The 12,572-nt window shown below is 39.6% G+C and overlaps 2 long non-coding RNA genes across 3 annotated transcripts in view; one reads left to right on the top strand and one right to left on the bottom strand.

Moving 5' to 3' along the window:
* LOC309977173 overlaps positions 1-4,880 on the top strand; it is a 336,876-nt gene extending 331,996 nt beyond the window's left edge. Inside the window, exon 3 of the long non-coding RNA XR_014327034.1 lies at positions 4,440-4,880. This is a non-coding gene — a long non-coding RNA (uncharacterized lncRNA). The remainder of the gene's footprint in view (positions 1-4,439) is intronic.
* Positions 1,465-10,963, bottom strand: LOC309977172. Of its 2 annotated transcripts, none has more exons than XR_014327032.1 (5): positions 10,744-10,963; positions 10,054-10,129; positions 5,475-5,595; positions 5,133-5,231; positions 1,465-3,845 (listed from the first exon to the last, which is right to left on the bottom strand). It is a non-coding gene; the product is annotated as an uncharacterized lncRNA (long non-coding RNA). The 2 variants fall into 2 exon arrangements; XR_014327033.1 differs by having other exon boundaries at positions 5,133-5,228.
* Between the last annotated feature and the right edge of the window lie 1,609 nt (positions 10,964-12,572).

Below are 12,572 nucleotides of genomic sequence, written 5' to 3'. Positions count from 1 at the left end.
GCACAACTAAATATACTTCTAGGGGCCAGTCTATCCATAATTATAAATGTTCTTATCCTTGTTTGATACCATCCCATACTCCTTTAATTATAAATTTCTCGAAGATCCTTCAACATGCCATAGAATGTCGAAATAAATCTTATAACTAAAACTAAATCAAAGGAAAGATAAATTTCTGCTTAATATTAAAACTTCACCATCCCATTCCAGACCCACTATACCTGGTGAGAATTGCTATGTGCCTTCACCTCTTAGCTTTCTGTTAAAAGTAGCATATGTACCAGAGTAGAATATTTTGTCTAAAGTTGGAAACCCTATTACTCATTCCATACCAGAATTATATCACCAATATAATATTCTTCCTTAAAATAATCTTACAACTATCAAATGCCATAGAGAACATAATCTGAAATATAAATTATATAACTGCCCTTTACTTGCAACTGTGTCCATGCAATCCTAATCACTGATCTGTATCACCTTTCCAGTCACAAGAAAGGAAACTGTGAAGCCCGTAAGGCTATTCCATTTCTTATCTGAAACTTATATTTGAAGCCATCCCCCTTATAATTATCTGTCAAGGTTCAGTGTAGAAAACAAAAACTATTTTAAGAAGATATGTTGCAGGATACTAGTGCTCTCAAAATTGGTGAGCAGGCTGGAGAAGTAATGGGAACAGCTCTGGACTAGTAAATTCCAACCTCCCATAACAATGATCAAGGGATGGGGAAATGACTGCTGCTGTTACTAGTGTTGCTGCTAACAGTAGTACCTCAAAGCCACAAAACTTGAAACTAGACACTGAATAATGTATTCTGGATGCAGAAAACATGATAGAACTTGCTTGTCTGCTTTGCCTAGAATGAACTCCAAGAGCATGTGTGCCTTACATACAGTTGTCCTCAGCATCTGTGAGGGACTGGTTCCAGGACCAACATACTCCCTCAACCCCTATGGATACAAAAATCTGCAGGTGCTCCAAATCCCTTACATAAAATGGCATAGTATTTGCTATAACTTAGGCACATCCTCCTGTATACTTTAAATTATCCCTAGGTTACTTATAATACCTAATACAATGTAAATGCCATGTAGTTGTAAACACAATGTACATACCATGTAAATAACTGCCTGCAGCCAGTAAGTTCAAGTTTTTCTTTTTAGAACTTTCTGGATAAAAACTTTTTTTTAACATTTTCCAACTGCGAGTGGTTGAATCTGCAGATGCAGAATCTGCAGTTATGGAGGATCACTGCAATTAGGACTCATTCCTTAGGATTTGGATTAAAAAGCACATCCTTTCTGCTCTAATTCCTCATAGTATGTATAGTTTCTTGGTTATGTTCTCACAGCACTTGTAAAAATTAAAATGTGTCAATTAAGCCAACTGGAAATGGACTGTGAATTATCCTTATCAAAATAGAGACATTCTTAGCTCAGAGATCAGGCCATTTTTTTCTAGGTTTGTTAGTCTCCCACTGAAGGCTATAAGGCTATATAGGAAAGCTGATCCTAATTCTTCAAGAGGAAAGTAGTGGAAAATTTTGTAAGAAATATCAGTGTGTCAGTGAAAGAGTCCAATATATACAAAATGATTTTACTAGAGACCAAAAATTTTATTCACACCACTTTCTACTTCTGTTGCAACTTTAATTTTCAATTATAACATTTATTGGATCCACTGGGTGACTAAATATCTTCACATGCCCATTAGCTAAAGATAATTTCTATGTAGGACTCTTGAGTAAAATGCATGCTGCTACTATAAGATATGCATATTCATTTATAATATGCTTGTTTGCTCTCCTGTAGAATTGTTTACAAATTAGCATCATTGCAAAGAAAGACTTACACATAATTCCTAAATCCTTCAGGTTTTTCTAACATTAATCTTCTGATGTCTAGCAAGCTAAGAATGCTTAGTGAACACTTTGCTACATTTCTTACATAAGCTTTCTTTCCAGTGTGAGTTCTCTGATGTAAAATGAGGGATGCATTTTAACTGGACTTCCCACAATTTTCATATTCATATTGCTTCTCTCCTGTATGTGTTTAATGTTTTTTAAGAGAGTCATATCACCTAATGTCTTTCCCATACTTGTAACATGTAAAGGGTTTTTCCCCAGTGTGGATTTACTTATGTCAATTAAGGGATTAATGCTGACTAAAGTCCTTCCCACATTTACTGCCTTCATATAGTCTCTCTACAGTGTGAATTGTGATAGACAATAAGGCTTGTATCATTGCTAAAGAGTTTCCCATATTCATTACATTCATAAGAATTTTCTCCAGTATAGATTTTCTGATTTTGAATCAGGGAGGATCTATGGCTACAGTATATTATGACAAATTCTGCATTTATGCAGTTTCTCTCTTATATGATCTTTCACATGTATAGTGATTTATATGGCCTAAAGGCTTTTCCACACTTATTGTACTACTGGGTTTCTCTCCATTATGTACTCTTTGATGGGCAGTAAGATTTGAGCCTTTGCTAAATGCTTTCCCACACTCATTACATTTATATGGCTTTTCTCCAGTATGAATTCTCTGATGTACAGTAAGGTTTGAACTACAGCTGAAGGTCTTCCCACATTTAATACATTCATAGGGTTTCTCTCCAGTATGAATTCTGTGATGTTGAAACAGGGATGCCCTATGACTGAAGGCTTTCCCACATATACTACATTCATAAGGTTTCAATCTAGTGTGGTTTCTCAAATGCATATTCAGTGATTCAGGCTGGCTGAAGGATTTCCTGCATTTTTGACATTCGAAGGGTTTTTCTTCAGTATGAATACTCTGATGCTGAATAAGAAATGAGAGGCTGCTAAAGACTTTCAGACATTTGTTGCATTCAAATTGTTTCTCTATACTGTGAATTCTTTGATGTCGAGTAAGGTGTGAGCTACAGCAAAAGGCTTTTCCACATTTGCTACATTCATAAGGTTTCTCTCCAGTGTGAATTTTCTGATGGTGAATGAGAGATGACCTGTGAATAAAGGCCTTCCCACATATTCGACATTCATAGAGTTTTTCTTGAGTATGAATTCTCAGATGTTCAATGAGATGTGAAACACGACTAAAAGCCTTTCCACAGTTCATACATTCATATGGTTTCTCTCCAGTGTGAGTGCTTTGATGATTAGTAAGTGATGAGACATGGCTAAAGGCCTTCCCACATTCAATACATTTGTAAGGTTTCTCTCCACTGTGGCTTATTTGATGTCGAGTAAGGGATGAGCCATGGCTAAAAGTCTTCCCACATTCATGACATTCATAGGGTTTCTCTCCTGTGTGAATTCTCCAATGGCGATTAAGGATTGATTGTTTCCCAAAGGCTTTCCCACATTCACTACATGTATAGATTTTCTCTCTATTAAAAGTCTGGTGAAGGGTAAGAGAACTGCTTTGGCTGAAGGCTGCCACACTTTCATCAGAATTCAAAAGTTTCCTTCCATCATTGATATTCTCATTTTTTATAACTGAATTTGCTGGTAAGCTCTTCTTAAATATATCATGTTTATGTGACTTCCCTTCAGCAGAAATTCTCTGTGGTTCAGAAAGAATAGACTTTAAAGGCAAGATGCTTCTAAACTTACTGCATTTGTAAACACTTTCCCCGGTGGGACTTTCTCTAAAGGTGAGGGTCACTGGTCTGAAATGTTCTACCTGATTTTCACACTTCCCCTCCAGCTTCTCTATATAATCCAAGTCCTTGTTAAAATTTGAAAATTCATGACTTTGTTTTATAGTTTTTTCCATTATTACCATTTGGGGAAAATCTTCATCATAAATATCTTCCTTCGTTGATAATTCTTTGCTTTCCCATCTTGATTTCCAATCTGTAATAGATCAAGACAGCAAAACACTGCTTTTTCTGAACTTCTTGAAAAGAAACTTCTATGGTAGAAATAGGAGAACTGGATAAAAAATAAAGTCATTCCCCTCTAACCCCCAAGACACATGGCTCTGACAACTCTCATATATTCAATGATTTCTGAACAAAGTTCGAATGCAGCACAGAGAATACAGACAGCTCACAGAGGCAGGAACAGAGTATAATAAGGGAAATGGGTTAATATAGGCAATCAGTTTTGGGGGAAAAAAGGAAACTATCAGAAAGAAAATGCAGAAGGCATTCTGGATCCCAAGCCAACATTTTGTGCCTATACTTATGTGAAAGACTACATTTTATCTCACACAGCCTTGGTTCTCCAACGTTTGATTAATCTAAATTTGCTGTCAGATTAGTATGCTTAATATGAAGAATATATAGCACTGTGCTAAACAGCTACAATGAAAACAAAATAATCTAAATACTCTTTATGGCTCAGAAAGATTTAAGCTTTGTGAGTTTATGTAGGATCTGTGTGAAATCATATTTATTGACATTAAAAAATACTGTTCTGGACTTCCCTGGTGGCACAGTGGTTAAGAATCCATCTGCCAATGCAGGGGACACAGGTTCGAGCCCTGGTCTGGGAAGATCCCACATGCCGCAGAACAACTAACCCTTGCACCACAACTACTGAACCTGCGCTCTACAGCCTGTGCGCTACAACTACTGAAGCCCGCGTGCCCTAGAGCCTGTGCTCCCCAACAAGGGGAGCCACTGCAATGAGAAGCCCGTGCACCACAACAAAGAGTAGCCCCCGCTCACCACAACTAGAAAAAGCCCACACGCAGCAATGAAGACCCAACGCAGCCAGAAGAAAAAATAAAGAAAATACTGTTCTCAGAAACCTTCTTATATATCCCTTACTTCCTCTAACACTTATGTTCATATTTGTTCTTTGAAGTTCTGCTTTTTCAGCCTAAAACCATTTGTATATTTTTCCTTAAGTGGACTCAAAAAGAATAATTGCCTTATTTTCATTTCAAATAAATAACAATTTGAATTATTATGATGCCAAAACCCTCCACTTTTGATGAGATGACATGAGTAATACAGAAAAATAATAATTTAGGATAGAGGAATGGTTGTTTTGAAATCTAAGCTAAGGATCCCTCAATTTTGTTACATTTGTAATCTCTGATGACAGTATCCCTAAAATATACTAAAATGCCTCCATACTTCCTACAAGCATCTTTAAACAAAGATCTCCTTTGCCTGATTCACCATGACTTACCTGGAAACAAACTTTTTGACAGCTTTTTCTCCACCATCCAAGGTTCTTTGCCATCCTCCAATAAAGCAATCAAGTATGGCTTAGGTATGGAAAGACCTGCTTACAGGAAAAATATAGAACAAACATTGTTTAAGCTGTGGCCTTCATGGAGGAGAGACTATCATCAAAAAAGGGACCGAAGAAAGTTCTGAAGGATGTTCACTGAAACGGGAAGATAAGCTTCAGGCAGGACACAACAGAGCTATACATTTCCTCAGAACATTTACTAAGGAGGATCTCTAGCAATTTGGAGTGGCAGAAGAAAGATCTCCCTCATTGGGGTGGAGGCAGAAATATGCTTACCTAGAGATACCAGGTTCTCATAATTCTGTACCATCACATCCTTGTATAAATTCCTCTGAGTAGGATCTAGCCATCCCCACTCTTCATGAGAGAAGTCTATGGCCACATCACTAAATGTCACCTGAAATAGCAAACACATTTAGGCTCAACCATAGCCCTGGCCTCTTTTGTCACTGGTTAAGAGGTAAAATTACCCTGGGGTGGAAGAAAGGGAACAAGATTCAGCAGTTGTGACAATGATCAGAAATCTGATCTAAGTTAAGTAATAATTGGATAATTATGTGCTTGGCATTGTTATACAATAAGGATAAGAGATAAATATAAGAGCTCTGCTTCAGGAGAGTAGGGAATAGAATTATAAAATTTTTCAAAATCAGCATTCAACTTTTGGCATATAGTCAAGTGCTTAGCTCTGTTTTTTATAGTTTACATGCCAGGTAAAAGAACATGAATTAAGGTTCAAAAAAAAAGAAGAATCCAATGGGTTCATAATAAAAAGACACCTTTACATTAAAGATAGACACGTTCATAACCAATTTATAAACAAAAAGCAAAAATATTTATGGTACATAATTAAACCTCATATTCATAATCTATAATTAAAATAATTTGAGACCCCTGGGCAAGAAGACTGAAGGATGGTTTCATGCCATAGGTAGTCCTTGAATAGAACCTTAAAGGAAGTGCAAAGAAAAAAAAAAAAAGACACATTTCAAGGAAAATATTCTAAGAAAATAGATTTCTTCCCAATAGTACTCATTCACAGTATTATTTAAAATAGTAAAAGTTTAGAAAAACTTTTAATGTTTAATAATAGCTTACTGGTTAGTCAAATTAAAATATGTGCAAACAAAGTATGCATTTAAAATGTCATTATTATTACTTTTCACTGGTGAAATAGGCATTGTTTGGCTATTGTAAATTTTTCACTCCAAGTGTAGATTCAATATTCTGTTACTTTATTTGGATATTTTATTAATACACGTGTTCACCAGTGACACTGGTCTTTGGTTTTAAAAAGGGAATTTACCTTCATCAGGTGTTAGGGAAATAATTAAAAATCAAATCTACCAAGCAGAAAATCCTCTCTACAGTGTAAAAAAAAAAAAACAGTTTTATTACTGAATAAGCATTAAACCAGACTGTAATGCACTTCACAGGTAATCACTAATGAGACTCCAAGGACAGAAAGAAATTTCACCCTTTTATAAACTCAGGCAGATACAATCCATTACACATGTTTTCAAAGTAAATGATAACTTGTCCTTAAGTAAGAGGACTTGACAGCATCATTTGCTACACATAGTTCATCCTAAATTCACCTGGTAATTGGGGTAGTCATCTGTGTTAACTGCCTTTACCCCAAAGAAAAATTTTAAAACTCATATCTTTATGACAAGCAAGTAGTTAGAATCTGCAGCCAGGAGTCTAGGCTAAACTCCCATACAGATAGGGAGATAGGGGTGCATCTTCCTTCATGTTTCCATTTTGAAGAGATGGCTCCAAGGCCCTTAAGAAAGACTTTAATGCTTTGCAAAACTGGCAGAGGCTTATTTAGCTTTGAAAAAGATGAACAAGCATCTCAAAGGGAGAGGGAAAGGATATACAATTACAGATTTTTCTCAAGGAAACACTCTAAGAAAAGGGAGGGGGAGAAGGTCTCTCTTTTGGCACCAGGGAAAATTCTTTTTTCCACTTGTATTTACTCTTAGCCAGGTATTAGGGTTACGCTAGCCTTATCATATGAACCGAGAAAATTTCCATCTTTTCCTATTTTCCACAGTGGTCTTTTTCTTTTTTAAGATTTTTTTTTTTGATGTGGACCATTTTTAAAGTCTTTATTGAATTTGTTATAATATTGCTTCTGTTTTATGTTTTGGTTTTTTTGGCCGCAAGGCATGTGGGATCTTAGCTCGCTGACCAGGGATTGAACCCATACCCCCTGCACTGGAAGGTGAAGTTAACCACTGGACCGCCAGGGAAGCCCCCCACAGTGGTCTTTAAATGTTTAGCTTTTAAAAATCCCAAATGGGGCTTCCCTGGTGGTGCAGTGGTTGAGAGTCCGCCTGCCGATGCAGGGGACGCGGGTTCGTGCCCCGGTCCGGGAAGATCCCACATGCTGCGGAGCGGCTGGGCCCGTGAGCCATGGCCGCTGAGCCTGCGCGTCCGGAGCCTGTGCTCCGCAGCGGGAGAGGCCGCAGCAGTGAGAGGCCCGGGTACCGCAAAAAAAAAAAAAAAAAAAATCCCAAATGATAAGCCAAATTAAAAAATCAACACTACATTAAATGAATAAAACACTATGTTTTACTCCACCAATGCAAAGATATTTTACATTTTAAGTTTTGATATTAATGAATATCTTTGTATTAATAGTCTAGAGAAGAAACCTCACATAATCTAATAGATACTCTTTGATCTTTATTTAAATCAGAGTTTCTCAATCTTGGCACTACTGACATTTTAGGCTGGACAATTCTTTATTGTGCGAGCTGTCCTGTGCATTTTAGGATGTTTAGTAGGATCCCTAGCCTCCACCCTTTAGATGCCAGTAGCAACTCCCCTTAACCACCCCCACCCCCAGTTATAACAACTGAAAATGTCTCTAGACATTATCAAATGTCCCTTATGAGTGGGACTAAGGGGGATAAAGTCACCCCATTTTGAAAACCACTGCTGTACAAAATTTTTGCACTTCTTTGAATTACTCTTGGGCCTCTCTACCTACACGCAAGGTGTTTTCTCAGTTTGGTATAACTTCACTTCTACCTCTGCTGCCCTGGTACTATGAGACACTGAAACAACTCCAGCCTTGCTTCCCCAGGGATGCTTCAACTCTTTCTTCCCCTTCAATTGCCTGAGCAGCCTGGGATGTTAATTCACCTTTGTCCCCAGAACTTAGGATATTAAATAAATACCTTAATTTCTTATGCTTTCTTACTTTTCTACCAGTCCTGTACTGCTCAGTACAGTAGCCACCATATTTGGCTATATAAATTTAAATTAATTAAAATAAAATTTAAATAAAATTAAAAATTCACTTCCTCAGTCACTGTAGCACTCAATAGTCATACGGCACTGGTGGCTACCACATTGGACAGTACACAAATAGAACACTACCCCCACTGTAGAAAGTTCTCTTGGACAGTATTGCACGAGATCATGAAATCCTGCATGTCAGTGTACACCCAAACCTATGTAAGAGTCTTCCTAACAGGTACTTCATTAAGTGTTTAGAAAATGAATCCATGAGTGATTTTGGCAATTAGTTCACTTTAGCTTTTACTTAAAAAAAGAAAGTTCTTTCAATTCTAATTATCTAATATACCCAAGAAACAGACTCTGCCCAACACGCACATCTGCCACTCATACCTTCTCCTGTGCAGGCTTCACTTCCACGCCATGATTCTGTCCCATCATTTTCTCATCACTCTTTCACTCAATAGCTATTTACTAAGCATCTGTTTTATGCCAGATACCACTCTGGACACTGAAGATAAAACAGTCAACAAAAAAGAAAAAAAATCCCTTCCAGTGGGAGGAGACAAACGATGAGTGTATGCATATACTAAACACATAGTGTGTCAGCTAGTGAGTGATAGGTGCTATGAAAACACAGTGATGGAGGAGTGGAAGTGACAGTCGAGAGAAGGTGACTGCAATTTTAAATAGGTGTTCAGGGAGGCTTTACCGAGAAAGTAACCCCTGAGCAGAGATACAGAGGTAAGAATGCAAGCTTGTGTATATCCAGGGAAAGAATATTCCAAGTAGATGGTACAGCAGATTCCAAGGCCTGGAGGCAGTAGCCAGTGTGGCTGGAGCTCACAGGGAACAAAGAGACAGAGAAGGAAGATGAGATCAGGGAGGTAATAAGAGAGCCTAACTGTACAAAGCTTTTTATGTCACGACCCAACTCTGACTTCTATTATGAGTTAGGGCCACCAAAGAGTTTTAAGCTGAGGAATGACAGGATATTATATAACAAGAGGATCTCTATGACAGCTGTATTGAGAAGAGACTGAAGAGGGTCAAGGGCAGAAGAAGGGAATCCAGCAAGGTGACTACTGCAAAATATAAGTGGCTTGTACCAGGGTGGCAGTGGTAGTGGCAGTGATGGGGTAACTAATGGTCAGATTGTGTAGATACACTGTGTATATTTTAGATCCAACTAGAGTGTCTGAATGTTAGTTATAAGAGAAAGGGAGATCTCAAGGATGACTCCAAACCTCTCGACTTGAACGACTGAAAGGACTGACATACACCATTAATTGAGACCACATGATACAGTTTGGACAACTACAAAGCAAATAATTCCAAACTTGAACTTTGAATTGTAATTTTTAAAGTTTTGCTCAAGACTCTTCAGAGGCTTCTAGCAGGAAACTGGTAGAAAACAGAAGCACTGAGAGAAGACAGTACTTTGGAGTTCTGCAGTCTACATCCTGTGCTATAATGAAAGGAATCATAGATCCAGTCCCTAAAAGGACTCTGTGAGGTGGGAACTGGTAGGAAAGGCAAAGCAAACACTCAAGAGTCCTGATAAGTAGGTGTTTCAGGAAGATTTGGGGACATACCAACTTACCTGAAACATGACTCTGCAATTTCCAAAAGTCAACACAGTCCTCTTTCCAGGCTCTCTTCTTATAGAAGGGCAGTGCCTGAAAAGGCAGATCAAGGACAGGAAAAAGCAGTCATGAAAAATCAGGCTTATCTTGCAGGTCTGGACACACCTGCATGGAGAATCACACTGGGAATCACTTTCTAGGGCTCTAACCTTTCCCTAGGCAAGAGGTAACCAGGTGCCATATGCGTGTAAATCAACTATCATATACATAAGTGACAAACTCATAAAACAACAGTAATAACACTGTTAAATAAGAGCTCTTTCGATCTTCACCACTATGCATAGTAGGCATTCACATTATTCCAAATTTCTTTTTTTAAACTCTGAGAAAACTGAAACTCGGCGATATTAAAGCCATTTGTTCAAGGTTTACACACTGGATTTTTTTTTTTTAATGTAGATGGCGTTTTCTTTCAGTGCGTACAACGCACACTGGCTCTCCCTTTTCCTTTTCGCAACAGCTCTGAGGTAAGCGCCATCCTTACTCCCCTTTTACAAAGCATGACAGAGGCCCAGAGAAGCTAGGGGCCTATTTGGGCTCACACCGCGGGGCAGACCCTGGGACCAGCGACGTTGTGGCTGCCATGCCCAGCGCCCGGGTGCCATCAGCCCGAGGCCTGCGGCGGCCCTCCCGGAACCCACACTTGCCTTAAACCTCAGCGGAGCCCGCCGGCACCGAAGCCGTGCGCGGCCGTCCACAGTGGGCACCTCCTTGTACCTAACGCGCCGGATCGCTGCAGCGGACAATGGCCCCCCGCCTTGCGGGAACTATGCTGCCCAGAGTCCTCCGCGATTCCAGGACCGAGAATTCCGCTGCAGGGCCGGAGACGACCGCGGGGCGGGCCAAAAGCAGAGTCCACGGCCGGCTGCACTTCTCAGACTCCTACGCGTCACATACAAAAGTTGCCGGTGCGTCGCACGGTCGCCTTCCAAAAAACCACACTTCCCAGGAGGCACTGCGACCGCGCGATCTCGGCGCACCGCGAGACCACAGCCTGGGCTGTGTGAGAAATTACACAGCAGGGCTGCTCCACCGGACACACACGCTAAGTACCGGGAGGACAACAGTCGTTTCTGGCGAACTCTGCTTCCCGGAGCCAACGGCAGCCGTCTACATGCACTGTGAAGACAATGGCGCCCGAACCGCGAAACTACACTTCCCAGAATATTATGCGGCCGCGAAACGTCTTTCGGGTCATTCCTCTGCTCGCACAGGTGTTGTCCGGCCCGGAGAAGGGCAGCCTTGCTAGTGCGGGACACGAAGTGGCCTCTACCAGCCGAAGGTCTCCTCTCATCCAAAACTTTGCTGCCACGCTGTCCAGCTCGTATAGGTCTTGAGTATTTGGCGCCCACTTGCCCAGGACTGTATTTTCCCTAATGCCCTGTGTCCGGGCTGTTACATTAGCTGTCTGCGGACCAATGACACTTCCCAGAAGTTCGAGGGGTCACGTCTTCGCTACGACAGTGACTGCCGCTGTGATGTGCATTACACGTCCTCGAAGGACTCAGGATTATCAGACTCGAGTGAGGGCACTGAGGACCAAGACCCTCAATCCTGGGAAAAAACACTCCTCTGACCCTCCTCCGGCCCCAGAAGCGCTTCTTAGTCTCTGACTGCCCAGCCCACCCACACGGGCCCTGGACAAAGATGTATCTAGGCCAGAGCATTCTACTGTTGTGAGTTTGTGTTGTTGCCTTTACTTTTTTTTTAAGTAAGTTAAATTTTACTTATTTTTAAAATATTATAAATAGTATCACTATGAATTTTCTTGCATATATCAAGTACTTATATGCATAAGATTCACGAGGTAATGCTTCCACCTTGTTATATCTTGTGAGTGTGGTATTCAGTCCCTATAGCAGCAGTAGTTTTTAAAAACATTGTGGCATCAGCTGGATTCCTCTCAAGGCTTAGAGTATGTAACAAGGAAAGGTTTGCCAGTGCAAAGTATATTCCCATTTATGTCTTTTTATGTCTTTATTAAACAGTGACATTTTTTTCAAAGTTGTACCAATTTGTACTCCTGCCATAGTTTATAGTTATTTTGGTTGGCAACTGTTAGTGCCAGCACTTGATTTTTGTGAAACTTTCAAATTTTACAAATCTGCTAGGTGTCAAATTATAACTCATTGTGGCTTAAATTTGCATTTCTTTTATTGTTAATAAGATTGAGAATCTTTTCACGTGTCTGTTGGCTTTAGTATTTCCTTCTCTGAGAATTGCACATCTCTTGGTCAATGTTCTTTTAGAACAATGACCTTTTTAATATTAAAATACAAGTTACACAGAAAAATGCAAGATTTTAAAGGGAGAATGCAGAGACTAGGATACTAAAATTTTTCCCCTGAGAACCCTGGGCATTGAACTGGATTCGGTAACCAAATATGTTTTCTACGGTTTTTGCATAATGTTTCTGAGTGTGAAGTTCTTTGATTTTTCTCCTGCTTGGGATTGTTGAGCAGTTTGAATCTGTGAA

This window comes from Leucopleurus acutus, assembly GCF_964270905.1.
Source record: "Leucopleurus acutus genome assembly, chromosome: 20".
Taxonomy (NCBI): Eukaryota; Metazoa; Chordata; class Mammalia; order Artiodactyla; family Delphinidae; genus Leucopleurus; species Leucopleurus acutus.
Note: the sequence above shows the minus strand (reverse complement) of the source record. Positions and strands in the feature narration are given on the sequence as shown.